Genomic DNA, 15,390 nt, shown 5'->3' on the forward strand with positions numbered 1-15,390 from the left:
CAGAATGGATATCAGACTGCTGGAAAATGACAGACAGATCAGCCATGACCTTATTGAACGGCGGGGCAGGCTCGATGGGCCGGATGGCCTACTCCTGCTCCTATTTCTTACGTTCTTATGTTCTAAATGAGGTAGTAATTGGAGAGTGATTGGGAAGATGTTGGAGTCCAATATCAAGGATGGAGTTTCAGGGCACTTGGAGGCATATGATAAAATAGACCACAGTCAGCATAGTTTCCGTAAGGGGATATTTTGGCTGACAAAGCTGTTGGAATTCTTTGAGGGAATAACAAGCAGGAGGGATAAAGGAGACTCAGTGGATGTTGTAAACTTGGATTTTCAGAAGGCCTTTGCAAAGTGTCACATATGAGGTTGCTTAACAAGATAAGAGTCAATGGTATTACAGGAAAGATACTAGCATGGATAGAAGATTGACTGGTTGGCAGGAGGAAAGGAGAGGGAATAAAGGGGCCCCTTTTCTGATTGGCTGCTGGTGACTAGTGGTGTTCCATAAGGGTTAGTGTTGGGACAACTTCTTTGCAAATTATATGTCAATGATTTGGATGATGGAATTGATGTCTTTGTGGCCAAGTTTGCAGATGATTCAAAGATAGGTGGAGGGGCAGATAATGTTGAGGAAGCTGGGAGTCTGCAGAAGTGCTTAGGTAGATTGGGAGAATGAGAAAAGAAGTGGCAGATGGAATATAGTGTAGGGAATAGTATGGTCATGCACTTTGGTGGATGGAAAAAAGACACAGACTATTTTCTAAATAGGGAGAAAATTCAAAACTCAGAGGTGCAAAGGAACTTGGGAGTCCTCGTGTAGGATTCCCTAAAGATTAATTTGCAGATTGAGTCTGTGGTGAGGAAAGCAAATGCAATGTTAGCATGTATTTTGAGAGGACTAGAATATAAAAAGGAAGGATGTAATTCTCAGACTTTATAAAGCATTGGGTCAAATTGCACTTTTGGACCCTTTATCTAAGAAAACATATACTGGTATTGGGAAGGGTCCAGAGGAGCTTCATGAGAATGATCCCAAGAATGAAAGGGTCAACATATGATACATATGATGAGAGTTTGATAGCTTTGGGATTGCACTCACTGGAGTTTAGGAAACTGAGGGGGATCATATTGAAACCTATCAAATATTGAAGGGCCTAGATAGAGCAGATGTGAAGAGGATGTTTCCTATAGTTGGGGAGTCTCGGACTAGAGGGACATCCAGGTAGAGCAGAGATGAGCAGAAATTTCTTTAGCCAGAGGGTATTGAATCTTTGGACTTCATTACCACTGACAGCTGTGGAGGCTGATTGTCCTTGGGTATATTTAAAGCAGAGGTTAATAGACTCTTGATTAGTCAGGGCATCAAAGGTGATGGGAAGAAGGCAGGAGAATAAGAGTGAGGGGTATAATAAATCAGCCATAATGGAATGGTAGAGGAGATTTGAAGGGCTGAATGGCCTAATTCTGCTCCTATGTCTTATGGTCTTATGGTACATTATACAGTGAACTCTTGCATGTCTAGTATTTATGCATCCAGAAATCTTAAACAACCTGCAAAATTTCTAACAATATTAAGCTATTTCTTAACATTTTTCTCAAAAACACAAATTTGAATTTGGATACTGTGTTCTTTTACAATTTTGTTCATGCACTGTCTCTCCTCAGCCTTTAGCACAACAGTCCTTCATGTTTGTTTTTCCAAGGGGTGGTTGGTTTTTACTGTATCTCAGGAAGTGTATTCTAGTTTTCCCATCTCATCACCATGTCAGATAAGAATAATCAAGTAATTATTTGAAGCAGAATTTTTTTTTCTAAAACTGAAGCAGAAAAATGTTATTATATAAAACAATGGAAAAGGCTGAAAATTGCAATGTTCTTGCTTCATAGTCTATGCATGGCATGTAGAAGATTGTTTTGTTTTTTAATGAAAATAAACTCATAGCTGAAGTGTTCACTATCCAACAATTAACATTCATAAAAGGTTTTAATAATATACCAAGATGCTGTATTATAACCCTGTTCTTCAAGCCATCATAAGCAAGATGCTAGAGGGAGTCCAACATTATCTATGCAACAAAGACAATATCTTGCTTGTGACAGCTACAGGAAAGAAAAATCTTCAAATGTTTGAAGACATTCAGGAGGCTTTGACATAATATACAACTCTTGAAGTCTTTGAGCATACTTGAACCAAATGAATCATTTATTTTCTTGACAACAGCCTGTGAAAGAAAAGGTCAAGGCATGAAAGCTCTGCAATGTCAGCCAAATTTAACTTTTCCAATACATGGTCTAATATTATCCTGGCACCACTGAAGAAGGATAAGCACAACAATTTGCAATGGAACAACAGAAGATTTGTAACCTCTGTCAAAGAATTCTACATTTTGGGCAGTTATAAACCACATTATTAGTTGAGAGCCAGGAAAAGTCTTGCACACAGACAGCAAAGAGGAAATGTGCACAAATAGGGAAGGTGGCAGAGACAATTATATTTGTGATCACAAAGTTCTTCCCATTCTTGTTAAACATACTGTGGATGTTTGTAAATAAAATGCCAGAGGTTTTTTAAGTTTAAGGGAAACCGTAACAAACAACTCCTTTATTGTCAACCAAACACAGAACATAATATGCAGAAATAAAAATTCATGTCATTACATCATCACATCAAACCAGACTCTTAGAGTGAACCTCAACTCAATGTCGGTGGCTGTGAATTATGCATATGTTTACACTCCTTACTCTACCCTGTAATATAATTTACTTTGGACATCTTTTGGATTCAGGTCCGCAATTCTAATAACAGAAACTTCAAGAATGAACCAAGTTAAACTTGAAATATTACTGCACAGTACAAGTCCTTTGGCCCACAATGTTGTGCCAACATGGTCTAAAATTGAATACTGAGCACCCAAGCAGAATGCCACAGTGCATACATTTACAAGATTGCTCTCCAAAGACATTGAATCAGATGTAAAGAATATAATGTTCACCCTACAGGCATGACAAGGGATTGTAGAAAATAGCGAGAGCATTCAGCATTAAATCAAGTAAGCTAGCATAAAATGGGCAATTTGACTGAGTCAGAGACATGTCTGCATGAAACTATCAAGCCTTTCCATTAGAGTTTACAAACTCTCAGCAGAGCAAGACAGCATTCATTTGGCCCATGACGTAGCTCATATCTGAAGACAATGAAGCAGAATAATGAAGACATTTCACGTGGATTATTCATAGTATACAAACACTCACTTGTAGCCTTTTCTATTGGCCCAGAATAGAAAAGAAACTTAATGAGGCAGCTCATGAGTGCAGACTCTGCCAAGACTGCAGATCATAGCCACAGCACCATTTCAAATCTGAAAGTGGCTCACAACGACATTGTAGCAACACACATCAAAGTTGCTGGTGAACGCAGCAGGCCAGGCAGCATCTCTAGGAAGGGGTACAGTCGATGTTTCGGGCCGAGACCCTTCGTCAGGACTAACTGAAAGAAGAGCTAGTAAGGGCTTACTAGAAACAGAGAAAACGTCACCACACATGCAAAAAAGCAAAGCGGTCCAGAACGTAGAACGTAGAACAGTTCAGCACAGGATCAGGTCTTTCGGCCCACAATGTTGTCCCAATCCAATTAACATAGTAATCCAATAGCCACTCTTGCTAATGCATTCTACCTACGTAATGTCCATATCTTTCCATTTTCCTCCCATTCATGTGCCTATCCAAACACCTCTTAAAAGTTTCTAATATTTCCGCCTCTACCACCACTCCAGGCAGTGCATTCCAGGCACCCACCACTCTCTGTGTAAAAACTTGCCACTCATAACTCGTTTGAAATTACCCCTTCTTACCTCAACTTCATGCCCTATTGTGTTACACATTTCAATCCTGGGAAAAAGATACTGTCTTTTTACTCTATCTATGCCTCTCATAATCTTATAAACCTCCATCAGATCTCCCTTCAGCCTCCTGCACTCCAGAGAAAACAGTCCAGGTTCGTCCGGCCTCTCGGAGTTGCACATGCCTTCTAATCCAGGCAACATCGTCATAAAAATCTTCTGCATCTTCTCCAAAGCCTTGATAACCTTCCTAAAATTGAGGCAACCAAAACTGTATGCAGTACTCCAGATGCAGTCTAACTATAGTTTTATAAAACTGCAATGCAACTTCAGGACTTTCAAAGTCAATACCTCAACTACTAAAGGCACACATGCCATATGCCTTCTTATCCACCTTACCAACATGTGTAACCGTCTTCATGGAGATATGATCTCGGACCCCAAGACCCCTTATCAACAGGGATAAGGGTATTGCCTCACCTGGAAGGGCCATTTGGGACCCTGAATGGAGGTGAGAGAGGAGGTGAATAGGCAGGTGTAGCACTTCCGCTGCTTGCAGGGATGAGAGCTGGGAGGGTGATTAGTGGGGAGGAATGAATAAACAAGGAAATCATGGAGGGAGCGATCCCTGCAGAAGGCAAGGTGGGGTGGGGGGGGAGTGGGGAGGTGAAGATACGTTTAGTGGTAGGATCTCTTTGGAGATGGCGGACATCACTAGGCTTGGAAATGAAAAAGGTAGACTATTGACAAGATTGTTGAGGTATGGAGCTCAAGGAGTTACCTTGGAAGAACAGGTGAGAGATTCATGCTGTCAAAGGTGAATGATCTCGGATACTAATTTCTCAGATGAAATCAATGATTAAAAATACAAAATTTGCTTTAAAATTGGTCAGATGTAAATTAAGTAAAATATGTGAGCTACTTAATTTAAAGTAAATTTTAAATGTAAAATTAAATTAAAGAAACTCACCCACATTCACTTACGCAGACAGAAAGGGGAGGTTCAGAGGTGAAACGTATCCAGCACCTCTGCTCAGAATGATTCAGAACTGGTCTTGGTGAGTTCAGCTGTAGATTGAGATGTGATTTCCCAGTGTTAACCCCCACTGTATTCTGTACCTGCTGGCTGCAACGCAATTACAGAATCACCGAGGATGATGAATGAGGTGAATCTGCACAGCAGCTCTGTTCCAAATCATCAGCTTATGTTCCTGGTCAATATGAGAGTAAACAAAGGTTAGAGGGAAAAGCATGGTAACTGGGGACTGAATGAATAGGGGTAGCCATGAGTAATGCTTACAATTTTGGCTGGTGAACTCTTGTAGATTATTTTAAGTGTCATAGCAAAAGTATAGATCATGAGGGTGAAATATGGGAGAAAAGTACATAAACAAAGTGTAGGGAAATTACATAAATATTTGATTTAAGATCTTCCAAAAGTGTATTCAAACTTGACATTTTCAGTGGTTATTTTTTAGTGTCAGAGGTTGATTGGTAGTCAGTAACACTCACTTGTGACATTGCTTTTTATGTCAAGTTCAGTGGAAAATTAGAGGGAGATTAGTCAAAGTCTGTGAAAAAAAAACAGGAGGCACAGTAGAGGTTGCCATATTTGCAAAATAAACATCCATATGGCACAACTCTGACTTTGTATATGTACAGGTGTATCTACTCATCACTCAGCTGTGCTGATTCCTTCCTGCACAGACAGTAACCAATACTCACAACCTTACCCTGATTTTGACAGTCACTAATAACTCAACAAGTTGAACTTTCAAAGTTAAGTGAAAAATGAAATAGCAAATGTCTATTTAATCATGTGAATACTTTGCACTGTATCACAGAATGGTTACAGTAAGGAAGGAGAACATTCAGCCCATCAAGTCCGTACCAGTTCTATATACTACCATTTCAGCCAACTCCACTCCATTACCTTTTACTCAGATACATTTCCAGCTCCCTTTGAACGCTGTAATTCAGCCTGCCTCCCCTAGTAACCCTGACAGGATTTCAAACCCAAACCACCCACGATTACAAATACTCCAAGTACAATATTCAATACTGACTATGACACCATTAATTGTAGTGGTGCTCATTATAGTAATGATTTTGAAACTAAATAATATGGATTGTGTCACTCTTTAACACTTCTGCTGAAATTGAGTAAATCTGATGAGATTTTAGGTTTGAAGGGTGGTTGAGGTATTTTCTATCACTTTACAAAATACAGAATTTTAAAATCCATTAAGGCAACAAAGTTTATTTAAAAATGTAATGCTTTGGACATCAATCCACAAAACCCAATCTGTATGAAGTTGAAACATTTCCTGCTGAAGCCTTTTGAGAGTGGTCTCACAGTCTCCAGTGTACACCAAAACCAATCCAACCTTCAACAGGAAGTTACTTCAAAGTCTGAGACAGACACGGAAACAGGAGCTAGACATGAACATAAATGGCACATTACAGGAAATAAATGCCAACAAATAAAATATGTTAGAGAGAAAAAAAATCAGCAGTCAGGTGGACAGAAGTTCACATTCAAACATCGACTTCTTCACACCTCTTTAAAGCAGAATAGATGGAAGAAGAATTTTGTGGCTGGTGTGAAGTGGTCACAAAAACTCAGATTGTTTGGGAACAATGCAAGAAAGAAAACTCTTATGAAAGGGTTTATGATTCCTTGATGGACCATTTGGAAAAACATGTAAAATACTTTGGACAAGAAGGGATTCAGCCATCTTTGACACCCATTAATAAAAATATACTAGATTGCTTCTGACTATTAAATGGTTTACACTTGATTGCTGAATTTTCTTTCTCCCAGACAACTGAATAAATGAATAGCACCGGTGCCAGAGATTGTGGCTACAGAAATTTTTAATTTAATGTAGAGTACCTGATATCAATCTGTGACCATATTACAGTAGCTAGGTCCTTAGAGCCTAAAGAGATAGGTAGATGGTTACTTCCTCTATGAATTCCCTCTATTTTTAGGACATCTTAACAATGCAGTGGATGGAGGAGAGGTATTACCTTAAGTGAATAATGTGCATCTGAATCCAGCAGCATATGGACATGAAGTGTTAACGGACTGAAATATATATAAAACTCTGATAATAAGGGAAAATAGAATCCGTGTTTCATGACGTTGAGATGCATCCTAGGTAACCAACACATAGACCTTCCTGGCAATTGGCACCAGTTGCTCGTCAGTCAAGTCATCCACAAATCCATTGTACAGTAGAAGGCAATGACAACAAATAGAGCACTTAATGACTCAGTAATGTTTTTATAGAAGCACTGTCAAAAATATTTTCACACCATAAAGTCATGCATGCGTACATCAAGGTCTGCATCAGGAAAGAGAAGAAGAAGAGGTAGAGATGGAAAGGTTGAGGGAGCATTGACCCGAGGCAGCTGAAGAGCCACCCCATACCCGCACCCTGCCAGACAGCAGAACAATTAAATCTAGGAGCTAAAATGGCAACAGTGCAGAACCCCTGATTTTTGGTTTAAAGGATATTACAGAGATAAGGAGGAGTGAGGCCATAGGAGGGATTTGGGAACGAGTGGAGTTTTAAATACTGAGTTATTGCTTAACCAGGATCCAATGTTCTAAATGGCGAGTAAATTCAGGAATTGGAGGTGCGAAGGTTGAGTTGGTAGTAAGGAAGGCAAATGCATTTATTTCGAAAGAACTAGAATACAAAAACAAGGATGCAATGCTGAGGCTTTATAAGACATTGGTCAGACCACATTTGGAGCATTATGAGCAGTTTTGTGTTTTTTTATCAAGAAAAGATGTGCTGTGATTAGAGAGGATCAAGGGGAGGCTTACGAGAACAATTCCAGGAATGAAAAGGTGAAGCATTTGAGAAGCATTTGATGGCTCTGGGCCGGTACTTGCTGAGTGTAGAAGAATCGGGGTGGAGGGGGGCGGGGAATCTCATGGAAATGTACCAAGTGAATATTGAAAGGCCTAGATTGACTGAATGTGGCAAGATGTTTCCATTAGTGGAAGAGTCCAGGACCAATTGCACAAAGAATATATTAAATACATGTTGTCAATCTTACGCCAACTATTAGTGGGCATGGGTTCACTGCTGCCCACCGCCACAAAAAGAAGCCTCTAAAAAGTGCCTCTAAAATATTTAGCACCAAATCAGCAACCTGACACAGGAAGGCCACAAAGTGCATGAAGAATATATAAATACAAAATAAATACGTTGAAATGTTCTATGTCCATTCCTAAGATGCTAAATATTCATGGCAATACAAGAGATAACAGATGCTAGAATCTGGAGCAACAGTCTGCTGCAGGAACTCAGTGGGTTGAACAGTGTCTCTTGGGGAAAGGAATTGTCAACATAATGGCTAAAAACCCTGTATTAGTCTTGTTGCTGGGCTTTGAGCCAAAACATTAACAATTCCTGGCCTCCATAGCTGCTACTTGAGCCATTGAGTTACTCCAGCAGATTGTTTGTGGCACTGCATATTAATAATTAGTTTAATTGTACTACATTATGTTCCGTGCATGTTTCTTTTAAATCATAAAATATTCCCATCTAGAACTGAACTGACAAACGTGAATATGCTTCATATATTCTTCCTCTTCCTGTGCATTCACAGTTCAGCTGAACAGAAAGCTTTCCTGCAATATAAAAATTTCTTTAGAAACTGTAAAAGGTTACATTCTGGCTATTCAAATCTAAAATTTATTTCATTGTTTAAGAGTTTATTTGTTTCTGTGGAAGAACTTTAGAGTGTTATCTTGACTATACCTCTTCCTATCTCCTGTAAAAATGTTATTCCCTTTTCTCAGTTCCTTCACCTCCACCACATCTGTCCCCAGGATGTAGCCTTCCTTTCCAGGACATCAGAGATGTCCTCCTTCTTCACAGAACGTGTTTCCTTTTCTCCACTGTTGATGCTGCCCTCACCTGCACTTTCTCCATTTCCTGAACATCCGCACTCACCCTATCTTGCCACCACCTTAACAAAGATAGATTTCCACTTGTCTTTACTTACCACTCGATGAGCCTCACATCCAACACATCATCCTCCACAACTTCTGCCGTCTCCAAAGGGATCCTACCACTAAACATATCTTTACCTCCATTCCCCACCATGCCTTCTGCTGGGATTATTCCCTTGTCCATTCATCCCTCCCCACGAATCACCTTCCCAGCACTTAGCCCTGCATGCAGCCAAAGTGCTACACCTGCTCATACACCTCCTCCCTCACCTGCATTCAGGGTCCCAAACAGTCCTTCCAAGCGAGGCAATACGTCGCCTGAGAATCTGCTGGGATTGTCCACTGTGTCCGCGGCTCCTGATGTGCCTCCTCTACATTGGTGAGACCCGTCATAAATTGGGGGACCGCTTAGTTGAGCACCTTCACACCATCTGCCACATGCGAGGCATTCCAGTGGTCAAACATTTTAATTCTGATTCCCATTCCTGTTCTGACATGTCATTCCGTGGCCTCCTCTTGTGCCAAGATGAGGCCACCCTCAGAGTGGAGGAGCAACACCCTCTTTTCCATCTGGGTAGCCTCCAACCTGATGGAATGAATATCAATTTCTCCTTCTGGTAAAAAAAAAATTCTCTTCCCTCCCCTCTTCTTCTATTCCCCACTCTGGTCTCTTACCCCTTCTCACTTATCTATCACCTCCCCCTGGGTCCCCTCCTCTTTCACTTTCTCCTATGGTTCACTCTCCTTTCTTATCAGATTCCTTCATATCCGGCCATTTACCTTTCCAACCAGCCTGGCTTCACCTATCACCGTCTAGCTATCCTCCTTCCCCTCCCTCACCTTTTTTATTCTAGCACCTTCCCCCTTCATTTTCAGTCCTGAAGAAGGGTCTCGGCCCAAAACAGTGACTGTTTATTCATTACCATAGATGCTGCCTGACCTGCTGAGTTCCTCCAGCGTTTTGTGTGTGCTGCTTTAGAGTGTTACTTCCACCTATCCTGGATATGGTTGATCTGAAAATGACTTCAAGAATCGTGTGAATTTGCTGCTACACTAAAGTTTTAATATTGACTACAGCAATAAGAATACAGTAAAAACTATTCGCATGCTGACCGTCATAATTTTCAAATACAGGTTTCCCCCGCCATCCGAAGGTAGAGCATTCCTATCAAGTGGTTCGTAAGCTGGAATGTGGTAAAGCGAAGAAGCAATTACCATTTATTTATATGGGAGAAATCTGTGAGCGTTCGCAGACCCAAAAAATAACCTACCAAATCATGCCAAATAACACATAAAACCTAAAACAACAGTAACATATAGTAAAATCAGGAATGATATGATAAATACACAGCCTATACAAAGTAGAAATACTTTTCCACAATCATTGCCGCACTGTCCACCGTAGCGAAAATCTCACGCAAGCGCTCTGGGCAAAAACACGGCACAAGCGCCGTCGGCAGAAAATCTCACGCAAGCGCTGTTGGCAAAAACACTCCAGTAACCTTTAAGCTATGAAGCTGCCAAATCATACCAAATAACACATAAAAATACACAGCCTATATAAAGTAGAAATAATGTATGTACAGTGTAGTATCACTTACGGGAATTGGGAAGACAGCTTGCCAAGCACACTGATGATAGTGTGTTAGACTGAGTCGTCGCAGGTTGGGTGGTGCAGTGGCCCCACCCTCCGGGCCGCTGACCGATACCAATCCGCGAAGCATGCAGGGGTCCAGTGGTAGCCGGGACGCACCCAGCACATTTTGAATAAAAAAGCCGAAACAAACAAGCTATTTAATTAGGTGTCACCCGGCACGTAATTGTCGGTCCAGATCAGAGGCGATTGCCAATTGCGTCGCCTCTGATCTGGGCCAACAATTATGTGCCAGGTGGCACCTAATTAATTAGCATGTTTATTTTGGCTTTTTTCTTAAAGATGTACTGTGTGCCTCCCGGCTACCGCTGCATTCTCTGCGAATCGGTATCTGTCTGCGGTCCGTTCACTACTGCATTCGGTTTCGATTATTATTCTTTCCTCTTCCAATTGCATCAGCTCTTCATCTATCATTTCTTGGCCATGGGATGCCAAAACCTCTTCAACATCATCTTCGTCAGCTTCCACAAGCCGAACTCACTTTGTCCTTACTTTGTGCACCATGATCAAAACGCTTAATTATGTCTGGTTTTACACTAAGTGTAACACCCTTACGAGCTCTTTTAGGCTTTTCCGATACCATCTTGCTAACGGCTGCTCACAGGCACGTGTTTAAGCAATGTCGGCAAGAATGCAGTTCCGAATCCGGGGGAGAGCTGCTGTTCGAGGCGCGTGCTGATTTTTTTTTCATGCGCTGTTTTTCCCCCACGCTGCCTTTTTTCATAACAGTGAAAACACTTCCTGTTAGTGAAAATAGGGAACTAATGTAGGTCTTTCGTAACAGTGAGGTTTCGTAAAGCGAACGTTTGAAAAGCCAGCGACACCTATACAATCTGTTTACGTTAGTGCAAAATGCACTTTTCATAAATTTCCAATGGAACTGAGTGGTTGGGTTCACTATGATACAGCAGATGGTGATATTGGGCCTAAATAATATTGTGCCAACAAGCTAATAACATCAAACAAGCTTCCTGCTCTGCTTTCCTGTTCTCCCACAAATGGAGTCAAGGATGTTGGTTGGGTGCTGTTTCCAATTCAATATTTAGGAGAATCCCAGCTTCCCTGGTTGAATTTAGTTGAAACATTGCAAACTGGCCAGGAGCACATTGCCTTATTGATTTATTATTTAGAAATACACTGTGGAACAAGCCCTTTGGGCCCACAGAACCGCGACACTCAGCAACCCACTGATTTAATCCTAGCCTAATAACAGGACAATTTACAATAAGCAATTAACCTACTCATCAGTATTTTTTAGGACAGTGAGGGGAAACTGGAGCTCCTGAAGGAACCCATGCACCCATGGGAAGAAAGCACAAACTTTCTTGCAGAGGACACCGTAATTGAACTCCAATGTCCTGATCTGAAATAGCCTCACACTAACCACTAAGCTACTGTAGTGTCCCCAAATGCTACCGTGGCACCGTCTTTAGCTTGTAGACATGACCTTCTGATGACTCCATTGTAAGTAGCACAACCCTGATATAATGATAAGGTTTCTCTTTGACCTTACTATTCCTCTTTGCCTGACTACAGCTTTCGTTTTTTCATTAACCTATAAATAACAAATTAATGCTTGATACATAAGAACACGTTCAAGTATTCTAATTCTGAAAAGTCCAGAGTCAATGTTTATGCAAGCAAAGAAGCCAGATTTCCCTTAGCAAATTTCACTTTAACTCTGCCTTGAACCATTGCATATTGACATGGAATGACTGAATCGAAGTTCAAAGTCAATTTCTTGTCCAATATGCACTGTATATGTCACCATAAACTACCCTAAGGAGATTCATTTTCTTGCAGCCATTCACAGTAGAACAAATCAATTCAGTGAGAAACTACACACAAAGACTGACAACCGGTGTGCAAAAGGAGACAAACTGCAAATACAAATAAGTAAATAGATACATACATAGATAAATAACACTGACCAGCACGAGTTGTAGTCTCCTTGGAAGAGAGTCTATATAGGTTGTGAAACAATTCATTGCTGAGTTAGCTGAAGTTATTCATACTGTTCCAGGAGCCATGTATGAGGGGTGAATGATAAGTTAGTGGCCTAAGGTAGAAGGAGATGATTTATTAACTTCAAACTTTCTGCATTATTGCTCAAAGAGTTGAACTGCCCGTGAATGTCACGAGAGCGTCTTGGACCTCCAGGTGACCCACAGCAGGGGTGATTGATAAGTTTGTGGCCTAAGGTAGAAGGAGATGAGTTATACAGCTCTCGTTACATGCACATGCAGTGCAACTCTGAGGGAAAATGCAGAAAGTTTGAAGTTAATAACTCCGTCTACCTTAGGCCACAAACTTATCAATCACCACTCATATGCTGGAAGGAATAACCTTGCTGGTAATTCACAATATTAAATAAAATATCCTTTGTAGGCCATCTGAGAGAGTGTCAGCAAAATCATGCAATGTTGGTATGAGTATTACATTGCAGACTTTACTAAGTTATAGTCCAAAGATAAAATTTGTTTTTGATTGAGGGATAAATTATACTTTGAAATTTAAAGTAAATGTGTCCGTCATTGTTAAAAAGGTGCCAAAGCCTACCTTAAGCAAATTTCATTTGCAGGATATGACTTACTTTCCTGAAAGAATTGTTCTGTGTTATCTGTGAGCTAAATTGCAATTCAAATCTACACATGATGATGTAAAGTGAGAACTATTTCCTTGTTTGGAAGCTGCATTCCCAAATAATTTGAAATGTTTTGAATCTTTAGTTGGCTAGCCAGTGATAATTTTGAAATGTATAATTCTCTTTTTGGTTGGTGATGTCATCCAAAAAGCAAGTTCAATGAATTGCAGACTGAGAAACTAAGGAGAAACTGACGTAAGGACAGCAGGGCTGAATTGTGTAGGCTACAAAAATAAACATGCATAGATGAAGATAAGCACTATTTCCTGTGTAAGAAAAAAGGGGTAAAAAAAGGTTTTAGAATTAATCATTATAGCACATCTTTCAAACATCTGAAAAAGTGATTTTCCGCACGTGTTCAGTTTAGTTTCCCAGAAATAAACATATTTGACTTTAAATTGTGCAGAATAAATATCAAACAGAGTGCTGGGATTGTTGCAGAATTATATAAGAAAATATATTACTCCTGCAAACTGGAAAATAGAATAGGCATAATTATATATTTACAGTAGTATTGAGGGTATGTTGAAATATATAGAATAGGTATGTATTACTGCACTCACCTTTCCTAGACTGACTGGGTCAATAGACTGCAGCAATGACCCCCAATAGGAAGCAACCACATTCCAGCTGCTCAATACCATGGCAACCTTCAGTTTTATTTTCTTGGAGCTGCCTATGCTTTCTTCTTTCATCACAATAGTTACAATATCAAACAAGCAAGGAGTTACTGAACCTAGTGGAAGGTTTAGTACTTCCTGCCTTCCCTGATTCATGAAGCCAACTCAGAATCTACCAAAGGTCCCACTTGCCATGTGCTTTTAAATAATTGTGAGAAAACAGAATTATGTATCATGTTCTCATACTCACTCAACCTAGTTAATTGGGAAACCTGGAAATACTGTGGCTGAGTTGAAATAACTTTGGCAAATACAGTACAGAATATTATAAATCATTTTGCAATGCAATGGGCTAGTTCCTTTATTCATCCATTAGTCTACCCTAAGAGTTTCTTCCATGCAGTGTTCAGACCGTGGTCTCCTCTACATTGAAGAAACCAACATTTACTCCATCAAGTTTCAGTTCTTCAACAGATTAAAATTCATCCTCTATCATGAATTATTATTATGATTAATTTAAAGTGAAAAAGTTGGAACTGAACTAGTCACCTAATTTATTTTTTTCTCTGTGTGTGTGAAATTCAATCATTAAGCCAAGCAAGTATGTTACTTGCAGTGGTTACTTGAAAAACAAACCAAAACTGCAGAGAGACTGAGTGAGAGACTCAACACTATGTGACAAACTTCTGAATAACTGAGTTCCAAATTGAAAAAAAAGTATGTGTCATCCTTTGTTATGAAACCAGCAAAGAAGAGCAATCAGGATTGGTGATATTAGTGAAACTAGTGTAGTGATAGTGAAATTAACAATATTAATGATATATTATCAGTCAACAAAATATTCATTCCCTGGCTCACACTCTCTAAATAATGGCACAAAGGGTGAGTACATGACTATACTAATTTACTTCTACCACACCCCAACCCACGTGACAAATTACTGTAACCCATAATAAAACAACAACACAATACAATACACACAGACAGATAAAAGATACATGACTCCTACATCCCAGCTCCCATTATGACACTATAATAATTACAACTACATACTACAAAAATAGGGGACAAGGGTAAGCATCTTAACATTTATGCAAATAGCCTCTTTCTTCTTTCTTCTTCAAGTCAAATCATTAAATTGTCATCTCGGCCAGAGGTTACCAGCACTTAGCCCAGTACAGAGTGATTCTTACCACCACTCTCTATCAAGTCAAAGTCATGAAATCAAACAACCGGAGTATGTGATGATTCTAGAGCTGTAGCTCCTCAAACCTCTGCCTCCTATAAAAGACAGATCTGTAAAACACCACACAGCTGGTCTTGGTCTTGAAGCACACCTGTTGAGCAAATCCTTTTCTGTCTGGAAAGACCTGAATGACTTTTCCAATGATAAATGAGTTGTGAGGTGCTGTGTTGTCAACTATAAGCACAATGTCTCCTGGAAGGAAATTGCGCTTTATGCCTGATCATTTCTGACATTCCTGTAACTGTGGTAAGTATTCCCTAACCCATCATTTCCAAATCAAGTTTGGCATGTTTTGGATCTGCTTCCATCTACTATGAGCCTAAATGTCTTCCTTTTGGAACTCCCCTGGTGGTAAGGACGGTGAGGTCTTCAGAAGCAACAGGTGGATGGGTATTAGTGCTTCCAA

Source organism: Mobula birostris, chromosome 4 (genome assembly GCF_030028105.1).
Source record: "Mobula birostris isolate sMobBir1 chromosome 4, sMobBir1.hap1, whole genome shotgun sequence".
Lineage (NCBI taxonomy): Eukaryota > Metazoa > Chordata > Chondrichthyes > Myliobatiformes > Myliobatidae > Mobula > Mobula birostris.